Below are 14,687 nucleotides of genomic sequence, written 5' to 3' on the forward strand. Positions count from 1 at the left end.
AGCATGTGATATCACTGTCTGATTTTCCCCTGTCTGTCCCTCACAGTGAACTGGTGAGAGAGCAGCGGGCAGATCCAAGTCTGAAAGAGCTGTTTGAGGGAGCTCTCCCTGCTGGGGGGGTGAGGAACAGCGCCCATGCCTATTTCATTCACAATGAGGTATTGGTGAGGAAGTGGGTTCCCCATGGCGTTGAGTTTGTGGGAGACCCCATTTACCAAATTGTTGTGCCCTCCAAGTATCGCAGCTTGGTTCTGCAGGTGTCACATGATGAGGGTGGACACCTAGGAGTTTCTAAGACCTATGATCGCATCCTCCGTTACTTCGTTTGGCCTCGCCTTAAGAGGGATGTGGCAGCCTATGTAAAAACATGTCATACATGTCAGTTGACAGGAAAGCCGAATCAGAGCATTACACCGGCTCCATTGAGTCCGATTCAGGCAACCAGTCAACCGTTTGACCATCTCATTATTGATTGTGTAGGTCCCCTCCCTCCGTCTCGTACTGGGGCTAAGTATTTGCTGACAGTTATGTGCCAGGCTACCAGGTATCCTGCAGCTTATCCCTTACGCAATATCACCACCAAGTCTGTAGTCCGTGCCTTGACTCAGTTCATTTCAATCTTTGGCATACCAAAAATCATCCAGTCTGACCAGGGTTCTAATTTCTCTTCCCATCTGTTCGCTCAGGTCCTGAAACAGCTGCGCGTTAAGCACAACAGGGCGTCAGCCTATCACGCGCAGAGCCAGGGCGCATTGGAGCGATTCCATGCAACTTTGAAATCTTTGTTGCGCGCCTACTGTACTGAGCTGGACGGAGATTGGGAGGAGGGGCTTCCTTGGATGATGTTAGCCGCCAGGGAGGTGAGCCAGGAAAGTACGGGTTTTAGTCCCAATGATCTGGTGTTCGGACACACAGTACGTGGCCCCTTGGCCGTTATCCAAGATGATTGGAAAGAGTCCGAACCACCAAAAAACTTGCTTAGTTACGTACTCGGCTTTAAGCATAGGCTTTATGAAGCCGGTGAGCTGGCAAAAGAAAAACTAGCTAGTGCACAAAAGAAAATGAAACGCCTTTATGACCGCCGAACTGAGCCACGGAAGTTTAGCCCGGGTGATCAGGTTCTGGCACTCTTGCCCATGGTTGATTCCCCCTTTTGTGCTAAATTTACTGGTCCACATACTGTAGTAAAGCAAGTGTCTGATCTTAATTACCTGATTGCTACACCTTTGCGTAGGAAGCCTAATCAGCTCTGCCACATTAATTTATTGAAACCGTATTATGACCGTGTGTCTGATTCTGTGGAGCAGGCGTCAGTTCCTGTTCGTCCGGCGTGTGTAGCCAGTACAGTAGGGGATTCCCCTCAGGTGGTGGCAGAGCCTGAGGAGGATGGCCTATCCAGTCCCGGCCAGGAGTTGTTGACTGGAAGATTGAAAAATTCAGAGTCCCTTCGTGATCTTGGGAGTTCGTTGGGGCATTTAACAGAGGTTGAACGTACCCAACTGCTGCATCTTGTTAAGGATTATCCATCCATTTTTGGTGACACTCCCACGCAGACTCCCTTAATCGAACACGATATAGATGTAGGGGATGCTTCACCTATCAGACAGCGTTTTTATAGAGTTAGTCCTGACAAACGTAAACACGTGGACTCCGAGATCAGGTATATGCTTGAGACTGGTATTGCAGTGCCTACCTCGTCCAGCTGGGCGTCCCCGTGTCTCACAGTTCCAAAGCCTGATCACACACTGCGGTTTTGTACAGACTTCCGCAAAGTGAATAGTGTGACAAAGCCAGATTCGTATCCTCTTCCCAGGATGGAAGATTGTATTGACCAAGTAGCCTCCGCTAAGTTTATTAGCAAATTTGACTTGCTCAAAGGATTTTGGCAGGTGCCTTTATCCAAGAGGGCTCGTGAAATATCGGCGTTTATAACCCCCTCTGGTCTTTATGAGTATACTGTCATGCCCTTCGGTCTTAGAAATGCTCCAGCCACATTCCAACGGCTGATGAACATGGTTGTAGGTGGTTTGGAGGGGTGCGCTGTATATCTAGACGACGTCGTCATCTATTCTGACTCGTGGTCCACCCATCTTCAGCGTGTGCGTGCCTTGTTCGACCGCTTGGCTGGTGCGTGCCTCACCGTCAACCTGGCAAAGTGTGAGTTTGCCAGGGCATCGGTGAGGTACCTCGGTCGAGTGGTTGGTCATGGTAAAGTCTCTCTGGTCCAGGCTAAGGTGCAGGCTATAGAGCAGTACCCCAGACCTACCACTAAGAAAGAGCTGCAGCGTTTCTTAGGGCTAGTAGGCTATTATCGCAGCTTCTGTCGCAATTTTTCAACGGTAGTCACTCCACTTACTAACCTCCTGAGAGGTGACGCAATGTATGTTTGGAGTACAGAATGTCAACAGGCCTTTGTTAATGTTAGAGCTCTTCTTTGTGCTGCTCCAGTGTTGGCTGCTCCTCTTATGGATGAACCCTTCAAGTTACAGGTCGATGCCAGTCACGTGGGAGCAGGGGCGGTGCTTCTACAGACCGATGAATTTGGCATTGACAGACCTGTTAGTTTTTTTTCAAAAAAGTTCAACTCTTGTCAGCTCAATTATTCAGTAATTGAAAAGGAAGCCCTTGCCTTGGTCTGGGCTCTCCATCATTTTGATGTGTACATCATGTCCGGTCTCGCTCCATTGGTAGTCTTTACGGATCACAATCCGTTGATCTTTCTCAATTCTTTAAAGTGCCCTAACCAGAGACTGATTCGCTGGTCATTGTTTTTACAATCATATACTCTGGACATACGTCACATAAAAGGGAAGGACAATGTAGTGGCAGATGCATTGTCCAGGGCCCCTTGTTAAGATTGTTTTTGTGTTAACTCATTTCCTGTTTTTACCCTTCTACTGTTCCTGCTCCTCTTAATTATGGCTTCATAGGTACCTGTTGCCGAGGTTGGAGTAATGGTGGTTGGTCCTGAATACAGGTGATCTGGGTTTGTTCGTTTATATATTATTTTACTGTGGTGTGTTTCCCTGTTGTTCAGTGTTCCCTTTGGGACCCTGTTTCTATGGGAGGGGGTGTGACGGCCCTGGCCCCATATTGTGTCCTGGCCTGTAATAAACATCTGTTTCCCTGTCTGCAGAGAGTACTCCTGCTGGACAGGGTTACTAATCAGCAGAATGCAGGTCAGCTGGTGGACAGCTGATTGTGCCCCACCTGGTTCCAGGATCCAGGGCATAAAAGATCTATGCAGGCCTCAGTATACAGGCCCCCTTCTAGGCACCATTATTTTCTATTCTTTGTTTGTTCCTTGTTTCACACCATGCAACACTCACCTCACCACTTTCCACTACACTCACATTACACCACTGATTTACTGACTACCACGCCTCATCTTATTATTGGCCTCATTTAGTTTACAATAAACATTTTCTTATCATTACTTACTAAGATCGTGTGTGTGTCTCCCGTTTTTGTCATGGTCATGAGCCTGGCCGTGACACCTACTATATGACACTTGTGACAGGGTCTGGTGAAAAAGTCCTCAAGTAGGGCATGGTCATTTTTCAGTTTCTTCCAGATTACGACAGTATAGATTGTAAGCGTATCATATGATGTCATACATACATACATTGAAGAAGATATGCTCATTTGAATGTTGGTACACCTCAAACCAAATAGTGGAGAATCTGAATCAAAACACATGCAAAACAGCTGCTAGTAGCCATCAGTTAAGAAGGTACATCACTCCAACCTCCAACTGCATGTTTAGATGTTTAAGTACATCACAACATGCTGATAGAACATGCTAAAAATGATCAACATTGTCAACATCAACATAGATGATCACACAGTCCTTGCTTTTGAACACGTCCTAAAACGTAAGTTTGTTTACAAGCCATGTATCACTTACCCAGTAGCCTACGGCAGACGAGACAGTGAATCCAATTCACTAATTATTTAGTGATCCTAAAACTGTTGTTTGTTATATTGAGTGGGCTCTTCAACACTTAAACGTTCGTAATATGCAACTTGAGAATTGCCGACATTGCCGACCTTTTCACCTTTTCAATATGTGTCACATATTACTAAAAAACCTAACACTGAGGGCCTACCATTGTTTGTTTCTGTTTTTTTCTGCTTTTTGAAACCATAGCTTGAGAAATTCAAGCTACTATAGGAAGGTATTGTGATCCTTATTTATCTTATTTATTAATTTATCACTTCAACCTGCAGGACTCGGCCTTCCATAACTCTTCCAGTGGGAACGCACCCTGAATCCTGATGCTCTCCCACTGAAAGTAAACACCCCTGTGTCTGAGCCTCGAGTGTGAGTCACATTCGTAAAACAGCACATTTATCCTCATAAACACACTGTGTAAACGCCTGAAGTCACAAAGATGTGTGTACATGTGTACGCGTGTGCGTGTGCGTTTGTGTGTTTGTGTGTGTGTATGTATGTATGTGCATGCGCATGTGTGTGTGTGTACATGTGTGTGTGTGTGTGTGTGTGTGTGTGTGTGTGTGCGTGCGCAGCATGTGTGTGTGTGTGTGTGTGTGCTTGGATGCACGCGGGGTGTGTTTTGTTTCACTTCAAACCCTGACAACCATATCTCTGAACTTCTAGAAACAATATGAACATAGACTATGTTTGACTGTCTTCTCTTCTGTTTAATGTTCTAATCTAAATTCAGCATGAACCTGGCAGAACCAGGGAACACAGGGAGGTGTGATTGACACTGCCTCACAGCTTTGATTCAGCATTTGCAGGTGTGATATTTTTAGCCGCTAAAAATAATAGGAGAGACTTTGAAATGCTGAAGATATATATATATATATATATACTGTATATATACAATATATACATATATAAATTATAATATCTACAGTGAGGCACATAACCATGTCCCTAATACAGATGAGCAAAGGCCCTAATCTGACAGTAGAACGTATTCTTATTATTCTAGTCCAGAGGAGGGCAAAATAATGAAAAAATGTTTATTCCATAGCAAACAACCAGACTACCATTACTCCAGCACTCAAGCTTCTCTGTTGTTTTTCAAATGAGAACATCTTGGATATCCGGTGGTGTGTGAGGAGTGGGAATGTACATTAGTGAGGGAAACTATCATGTCTCCCTCGGTACACTGAGAGGCATCCTGTCTCTGCACACACACTCCCTGGTCACACTCAAGTTTCAAGTTTCATTGTTATCACATTACACATTACACATTACACATTACACAGACATTACACATTACACATTACAAGTGTAAGCGAATAAAATTCTTAGGCCTCGGTTCCTGACATCGCAGCACAAGACATGGACCTATCACTAAGCCACGCCCCCTTTAAAAACTCGGACAAACAAACAACGCTTCACTGACAGTGACAATGACTTACAATCGCGGGAGTTGGCGAATTTCTGATTTACCACAGCAAGTAATATAGCCTACAAGATGACAAGAATATTTAGTCTAGAAGCTTTTCACCATCAGATATCAGCGAGTTGTTTGTCCGAGTTTTTTTTGCCTGTCGTGACTTTTGCTGTGATATGATTGGACAATTTCTATTTTGGGGGCGTGGATTAGCGATAGGTCCATAGGCAAGGTACGTCCAGATAAACAAAGTGACAATAGTACAACAGGACATAAGTGAGACATTGGACAAGTGACAAGTTGTGGGACAAGTTGTGGGAGATAATTACCGGTAAGACAAGAAATAAGACAGGATACAATTATCAGTACAAAAATAGTCAAATAAAATAGTACAAGTAGAAATGCCATTAGTATTGCACTCAGTGGCGGTGGGTGTAGGAGGTAGAATTGAGCGGTGACTGTAAGCTTAAGAAGTGACTGTGTGCTTAAGCTTAGGTAGACCCGTCCCCACTCAGACCCATCCCCATGATTCATGACCTGTGACTGAACTGTAACATCAGGGCTCTTTAGATACAGATTCAGATTCAGACTTGACAAGAGAACAAAGTACAAAGATATCTAACCAGATGATATCTAACCAGATGCAAGATAGTGCATAGTGCAAAAGCCATAAAAGTACAGACAGATATATATGTTACGGTACATGTGGGAAAACTAGGGTTAGGGTTAGGTGCTAGGGTGCTACGGTTAGGGTTAGGGGTAGGATTAGGGTTAGGGTTAGACATGCCAGCATGTACCAAGTCGACGTAGCACCTAACCCTAACCCTAGTTTTCCCACATGTACCGTATTCCCACATGTACCGTAACACATATACCGACGAGGACGAAGAAGATATGTACAAGATATGGAGGTCTGACAGTCATTTCTCTGCCTCTATCCATCCGTGAATCTATTTATCCGCCTGTCGATCTGTTTGCCTTACCTGTCGATTGACCGTATCCTTGTATATAAAATATCTACCACCCAATCTGTTTCTCTTTCATCTCTTCCTCTCTTTCTCCGTCGCGCTCACTCTGCTCTTAAATCGGAGGAGACAGGCGAGGTAATCGCTGCTTTCACACTGAGGGCTATAAAACTCAAAGACACCTGGCATCGGGCTCCTGGAGGGACTGTCAGCACTCTGGGGGGGGGGGGCTGGAGGAGGTGGGGGCGCATCCGGTTTGGACCATATCTGTGTGTGTGTGCGTGTGTGTGTGTGTGTGTGTGTGTGCGTGTATGAGTGTGTGTGTGTGTGTGTGTGTGTGTGAGTGTGTGTGTGTGTGTGTGTGTGTGAGTGGACAAAACGTGGGGATACAGACATGGTTGCTCTTTCCTCCTCTGACACAGCACCCCCTCCACCGGTGTCAGATTCCAGACACACTTCCTCTGAGCTCTGCTGACACACAGGGGGCAAAGCGGTTTATTCTGTGATGGAGAAAACGTTATAGCCTCAAAATCCTGTTTGAAGACCGCCTGTAGGCCTAATCCTTACCTCATTCCGTGTGTTATTTTAGGGGGGGGGGGGGGGGGGGGCGGGGGTGTCACAGCCTAATCCCTGAGATGGAAAGTGAAGAGATGACTGTGTCCTTTTGTGTCCCCCCTGTTTGAGTGGTATAACTTTTAGCTATAAGACGTATGAATGAATGCAGTACCAGTTACAGCTTCGGCTGATGCTCTTCTTCCAGTTAAAAAACAATTGTTCCAACAGGGTGGAGGCTTGTCCACAACAACAACAACATCCTCACTGCTGGTTAACCCTGCGTTGTCCAAATGGGGAACAGGAGCAAAAGAGAGAGTGCAAGGAGGGAGAGAGAGAGCTAGGCTAACGATACAGAGATAAAAGGCTGCGTTCGTAAACATTCGCTCTGAGAGCACACTGGGTTCAACGTCATAAAGGGACTAAGTAATTTGATTGGACAAGAGGCGTTCCCGTGAGTGCTGATCAGATTTCCAGAGCGAAATTTTTTTACGAACGCAGCCAAAGTATGTATGTATGTATGTATGATATTCAACTGTCTCACCAATCATATCCTTCCACACAGTCTACTACAGCATTTGTCACATTTTTGGGGGGGGGGAACCCAAGTCCTGCTTTAAATGTTTACATTTACATTTACATTTTTGGCATTTAGCAGACGCCTTATTCCAAAGCGACTTACAATCAATACATTTGAATACTAAGCATGTGAATCAGCAATCCACCATTCGTTGCAGGAAGAGTAATCTAGCTTGGGTCCGGGGCCACTGATAGAAGGAAAAACATTCTCCCTATCGCCTTCTACTAAAACTATTTTTTTTTTTTTTTTAATTGTTAAAAAAAAAAAGTTTTACTGGAGAAACTGAGAAACAGTACAAGGGGGGCAATAGAAGTTCTTAGGGACACAGTAGAGGGGAAAGCGGGTGTCTTTAGGAGACGTAGTGGTGAGGGTCAGAAGATGTCTCAGGAGGAGCAGTTAAGATGTAACCTGAAGAGATGGAGGTCTTCAGTCTACGACGGAAGATGGGTAGTGACTCTGCCGTTCTGACAGCCGTGGGGAGCTCATTGTGGGGGGGGGGGGAGAACCCAAGTCCTGCTTTAAATGTAGAGCACTGAGAGGAGGCCCCAGAAGGCCCCCGATGGGGCTAGGCCTTGTGTGTGAGAGTGTGAGGCGCTCCTCTCTGGGATCTGACACAAGGAAATGCAGTTTAATTCCCTCCCTGACAAAGCAGGTGCAGATCAGCTGTGTCCTGAACGCCTGAACCATGCCGCTAATCTCACAGCCTGGGGAACCAGAGAACACAGCAAGCCACCGTTTAGAGTGAGCACACACGCACGCACACGCACGCACGCACACACGCACACACACACACACGCACGCACACACGCACGCACGCACACACGCACACACGCACACACGCACGCACACACGCACGCACACACACACACACACACACACACAGGTACTGTATATACACATACACATAGAACCTAAGGGCTATACTATATCTCATGCAAACACATGCACACACACAAACGAACGCACACACACACACACACACACACACAAACACACACCGAAAAGAGGTAAACCTCATATATGCACACAGGCGCCATCTAACAATATACCAAAACAACCTCTAAAACATGTCACCCACCCACCCACATAATGTAGCCCCCCTCGTAAACACAAACAGATACACAAACACCCACATGCATACATGCACATGCACACACACGCACCCACACACACACCGACACACACCAGTGCCAAGCTATCCGGGTAAAGATCCCTCATCATTCTGCCATAATCCAGCTGGTTCAGGGAGCCTCACAGCAGAGCAGGCCTCGGGCAGGGGGATTTACTTTGTCTGTTCGTTCTGTCACATCGCTTATGTGGTTTAGCTTTAATTTAAATCCATGACACACGAGACACATACACACACACACACGCACGCACATACACGCACACACACACATGCACAAACACACACATTACGGTAAATACATGACACACGAGACACATACACACACACGCACTTACATACACGCACACACACACATGCACACACAAACACACACATTACGGTAAATACATGACACACGAGACACATACACACATATGCACGCACATACACGCACACACACACACACAAACACACACATTACGGTAGTGTCCTAAACGCTACGACAATGAATACAACAAGCCAAGTGGCCCTTTGTTTTTCCCCATTGAGGAGGAGACTTTGTTTTGTCTCTCATATCCGTTTCGGTTTAGCTCGCAGCCGTAACCCCCCCCCGGCCTTTCAGACACCAAGCCACCCAGCGCCAGTGCTGGTGCTGCCAAGAGGAAACTCACTTTAACGAGAACATGATAGCACTTTTCACAGAAGAAAGAATAATAATGCCCCCCCCCCACCCCCACCCCCTCATTCATTCGGGCCCCCTTTTCATCGGGTGTAAAATGTGAGCAGTGTTTTTCCCCAATCGGGCCGCCGCAACAACACAACAGGCATCACATTCATACCCGTCGTCATGGCGACCGGCTACGCCACCGGCACGTCCCTTGTTTTCATACCCAAATGAGGAGACAGCTGTGTGCCATTAGGCCGGGGCCTGGAGAGCCAGGAACGCCAGTGAGGACCACCACCACCGCTGGCTAGCTAGCGTAAGACTAGGTCACAACCGTCCGCATAATATATACACACAATGGCATGATCAAAGGACAGAAAACATCTGATAAAAAAACCCAAAACAACCAACTGGATACATCAACCAAGCTACCAGCAGATAATGGCTCCCACCACGCCACGAGCAGCCGCTACATCGGTCTCCCAGCGGACTGTAGCACAAAATCAACAACAACAGACTACTACTACTACACGTCCCTTTGCTAGTAACTAAACCGAAACCACAGCCTTCCTTCTTCCCTCTGAGCCACATCGCCACAGCAACCACAGACCACAGCTACACCACGTTACCGCGGTGACGACTGAGGGCGGCTAGCTACTACCATGAAGAGCAGCCATTGGGGTACGGCGGCGGTTGCGGTTTCATAACAGCGGCCGTCCGACAGCGGCCCGTCATGTGTGACTGACAGGGCGGCCTAGTGGTGGTGGGGGGGGGGGGTCTCCGTGTCCTTACTGCATCGGCGTACCTGAGAGCCACCCAGTTCCTGCCCCCCCCCCCATTAGTATGCAGGCATCCTGCTCCACATCACACAGGGCTTTGGTGTAGCTGCTGAAGGTTTAGATCTGAGGAGAGGAGGAGGAGAAGGAGGAGGAGGGGTAGGAGGAGGAGGAGGAGGAGAAGGAGGAGGAGGAGGAGAAGGAGGAGAAGGAGGAGGAGAAGGAGGAGGAGGAGAAGGAGGAGGAGAAGGAGGGGTAGGAGGAGGAGGAGGAGGAGAAGGAGGAGGAGAAGGAGGAGATGATGGAGGAGGAGGAGGAGATGGAGGAGGAGGAGATGGAGGAGGAGATGGAGGAGGAGAAGGGGGAGAAGGAGGAGGAGGAAGAGAAGGAGGAGGAGGAGGAGGAGATGGAGGAGGAGGAGAAGGAGGAGGAGGAGGAGGAGAAGGAGGAGGAGAAGGGGGAGAAGGAGGAGGAGGAGGAGAAGGAGGAGGAGGAGGAGAAGGAGAAGGAGGAGATGATGGAGGAGGAGGAGGAGATGGAGGAGGAGGAGATGGAGGAGGAGAAGGGGGAGAAGGAGGAGGAGGAAGAGAAGGAGGAGGAGGAGGAGATGGAGGAGGAGGAGAAGGAGGAGGAGGAGGAGGAGAAGGAGGAGGAGAAGGGGGAGAAGGAGGAGGATGAAGAGAAGGAGGAGGAGGAGGAGATGGAGGAGGAGGAGAAGGAGGAGGAGGAGGAGATGGAGGAGGAGGAGGAGAAGGAGGAGGAGGAGGAGGAGAAGGAGAAGGAGGAGATGATGGAGGAGGAGGAGGAGATGGAGGAGGAGGAGATGGAGGAGGAGGAGAAGGAGGAGGAGGAGGAGGAGAAGGAGGAGGAGAAGGGGGAGAAGGAGGAGGAGGAAGAGAAGGAGGAGGAGGAGAAGGGGGAGAAGGAGGAGGAGGAAGAGAAGGAGGAAGAGAAGGAGGAGGAGAAGGAGGAGGGTGAGGAGAAGGAGAAGGAGGAGGAGGAGGAGGAGGAGAAGGAGGAGGAGGAGGTGGAGGAGGAGGAGGAGGAGGAGGAGGAGAAGGAGGAGGAGAAGGAGGAGAAGGAGAAGGAGGAGGAGGAGGAGAAGGAGGAGGAGAAGGAGAAGGAGGAGAAGGAGGAGAAGGAGGAGGAGGAGAAGAAGGAGGAGAAGGAAATGTGCCAGAGAGAGAAGAGAAGGGAGAGGGGGGGAGATGAGGAGGAGGAGCTGTACAACACACGCTGTCTCAGGAAGGCCTCCAAGATCTCCAGGGACCCAACCCACCCTGGGCACGTACACTTTGTCAAGCTGCCCTCGAACAGGAGGTACAGGACCCCGGCCGCTAAGACAAACAGACTGAAGGACTGCTTCTACCACAGGGCCGTCAAGGCCCTGAACACAGAAAAGGCCTAAGTTCTGGGCCCAGGACAGTCTGGACGGATTGTATGGCAGCTAGTGCTGAGGCACAAACATGTACATTTTCAAGCCTGCAAACTGTGACACTTTAAAATAATGTGAAAAAATACTTTTGTGCAATATGACAACCCTAGTTGACTATCTGTGCAGTGTAGTTCAGTGGATTGTGTACATAGCCTTTATTGATGTAAACCAGCTCCTTACCTTCTTGTGATTTTATGCTTTTATGCTTTTTCTAAAATGTGTTTTTTTCCCCTTTCCTAACACCAGGGGAGCCACCCCTCCTAAATTTCGTTGTTTGGTACCTGTACTGTAGCAATGACAAATAAAGTCCATTCCATTCCATTCCATGAACCAGACCACTGCTTCATAAAGAGGACCGGCATAAGAAGCCTCTTCTGCCCTCAAATACAGCAGTGTTGCTGAAGTTACGCAATAAGCAACGGAATGCAGAATTACGAACGATTATTTGTGTGACTTCCCTTCAGTCAGATGAATATACAACGATGCTGTGTGTCTCAGTGGCTGAGGTGGGCTATTTATAAGTCCACACAACTTAATCTTAAGTGTCATAAAACGACACGTGGGTATTTCACACCAGCCTAATCCCCCATGGAACATGCAGAGAATGGTGCTGACAGTCTATCTTATTGCTCCCCCCACCTCCTCCTCCCTCTTTCCCTCCCTCGTTCTGACCGCCATGGTAGAGAAGCGCCGACACATTGTCATCTGAGCCTGGATCAATCATGCTGACTTTGGCAAAGTCCTTTACCGCTGTAGAGGAACGCCAGTCAGATATCTCATGGGAGAACACATAACAATAACATCCACATTGTGTGACGACCACATCGTGGTCCTCTGTGGCTCAGTTGGTAGAGCACGGCGCTAACAACGCTTATGTTTTGGGTTCAATTCCCCGCTGGGTCCATATATACTGAAATGAATGCACTCATAGTCGCTTTGGATAAACGCGTCAGCTCAATGGCATATGTAACATCACAACACAGGCCATGTAGGTTACATTGACTGTAGTACAATGAAATACTATTGGATGAACCATTCCAAACCCTTAGCTTAGCTTAGCATACGCATCAATTCCAAAAGTAACTGTGTAGTCTTTGTTCTACTTTTTAAGTATGTCCTGACTGGAAAGAATGTCCTAAACAGTAGTTAATCATGGAAAACGTTATGGTCTGAATGGCCATATCTCTCTCTCTCTCTCTCTCTCTCTCTCTCTCTCTCTCTCTCTCTCTCTCTCTGTCTCTCTCTCTCTCTGTCTCTCTCTGTCTCTCTCTCTCTCTCTCTCTCTCTGTCTCTCTCTCTCTGTGTGTCTCTCTCTCTCTCTGTCTCTCTTCTCTCTCTCTCTCTCTCTGTCTCTCTCTCTCTCTCTCTCTCTTAGTACTTCCACTCTTTGAAAAAGGATTTCCCACCTCTGAATGCAAGTAAATAAATCATTTGTCACTATGCTTTCCTGCAAGGAACGTCTCATGATGGGTAGAGGCAAAGAGCTCTTCCAAAACCTTCGCATTCAAATCGGATTCTTGAGCTGCATAGTAACAACGGATCGGATTTCTCAACTCCTAAATGTTCCTACAAGGGGACCACATCAACCAGCCATGTACAGTCAGGGGCCCCTCGCAAGACTTCTGACTGGGCAAAGTTAGTCAGAAGAGTAGGCCAAGAGCCAAGGACCACTCGAGCAGAGCTCCAGAAAGACCTGGAAGCAGCGGGTACAGTTGTCTCGAAGAAAACAATAGGCAATTGTCCAATTACTTGTCCATTACTGAAGAAAAGGCATTTAAGCTCGTTTGAAGTTTACTACAGAACATTTGGAGGAACCTGTATGTAGATTACTGGGAGAACGTAGTCTGGTCAGACGAGACAAAAATGGAACATTTCGGCAACAATACGACACACCGTGTTTGGTGTAAAAATCCCATATCTACAGTGAGGTCTGGAGGTGGAAGCATCATGGTATGGGGCTGTTTCTCTTCACATGGTACTGGTGTAATCCAAATTATCGAAGGGTAGATGAATGGAGCCATGTACCGGGAAATTCTTGAGAAGAATCTATTGCCATCCACCAGGATGATGAGGATGAGATGCAGGTGAGATGCTTCCAGCAACGATCCAAAACTTACTGCAAAGGAGACTCTCAATTGGTTCAAAAGGAAGAAAATAAAGGTGTTCGGACTGGCCTAGTGCCTCGTCAATCGCCTGACTTAAATCCAATAGAACATTTGTGGAAGGAACTGAAGATCAAAATTCACCAGCGAGCCCCCCCCCCGTAATCTTCAAGACTTAAAGACTGTCTGTGCTGAAGAATGGCCAAAATCCCACCTGATCTCTGTGACAGATTAGGGTTTTTTCGTACAGGAAGCGTTTTGAAGCTGTCATTGGATGTGGCTTCTCCATCAAGTATTAAATTAACTTCAGTTAGCGTATTCAATACTTCTTTCTTGTGTCATTCCCCTTTATTGTACATGTCTTTTTTTCATGGATTGGAGTGTTACAATTTTGTTTAGCTGTGTAGTATTTATTGAGTTAATACCAATGTCTGGTCTAAATTTCATTTGAATAGCTACAATGGAAATATGTTGAATAATAAAAAAAAATCATGTGTTGAATACTTGTTTCCCCCCACTGTATGACCGCAGTCAATGTAGCTCGCCCCCTGACTCTAGACAAACAGCTGCTTCAGTCAGAAACGTCTTTACAAAACCTCACAATGGAGTGACGAAGATCACAGTCACAATAATGAGAGAAGGTCAGGCAGGGGGGGACCCATGTCACCCCCTTAAACACCCTGAACCCCAACACGGAACCCCACAGTCCCAGGCCCCTCTCAATGGGTCTTGACAACACACACACACACACACACACACACACACCATGTTAAACATGTTGGCTACTTCTCACGACTCCTGAACTGCTGGTGGGGAGGGTACCGCTTTGTGTAGGGTGTGAGTGTGTGGGGTGGGAGTGTGTGGGGTGAGTGGGGTGGGAGTGGGTGCAGTGACTGGGCCTCCTATAGAGGGTTAAAACAACCCCTCTCTCCCCCTTTCTTTCACCATTCTGGCACAAGGAGTGGATCCACTGTATGTTACACGGCTCTGGGGCGGCCGTGGCTCAGCCGGTAGAGCCGGCGTCTAATGATCGCAAAGTCGGCAGCTCTCAGGGGTTCGAATCCCCGGCTGGCTATGTGTCGAAGTGTCCCTGAGCAAGGCACTGAACCCCTAATTGCTCCGGGGTCGCCTTC

Source organism: Nansenia antarctica, assembly GCF_963989245.1.
Source record: "Nansenia antarctica genome assembly, chromosome: 18".
In the NCBI taxonomy this organism is placed as follows: Eukaryota; Metazoa; Chordata; class Actinopteri; order Argentiniformes; family Microstomatidae; genus Nansenia; species Nansenia antarctica.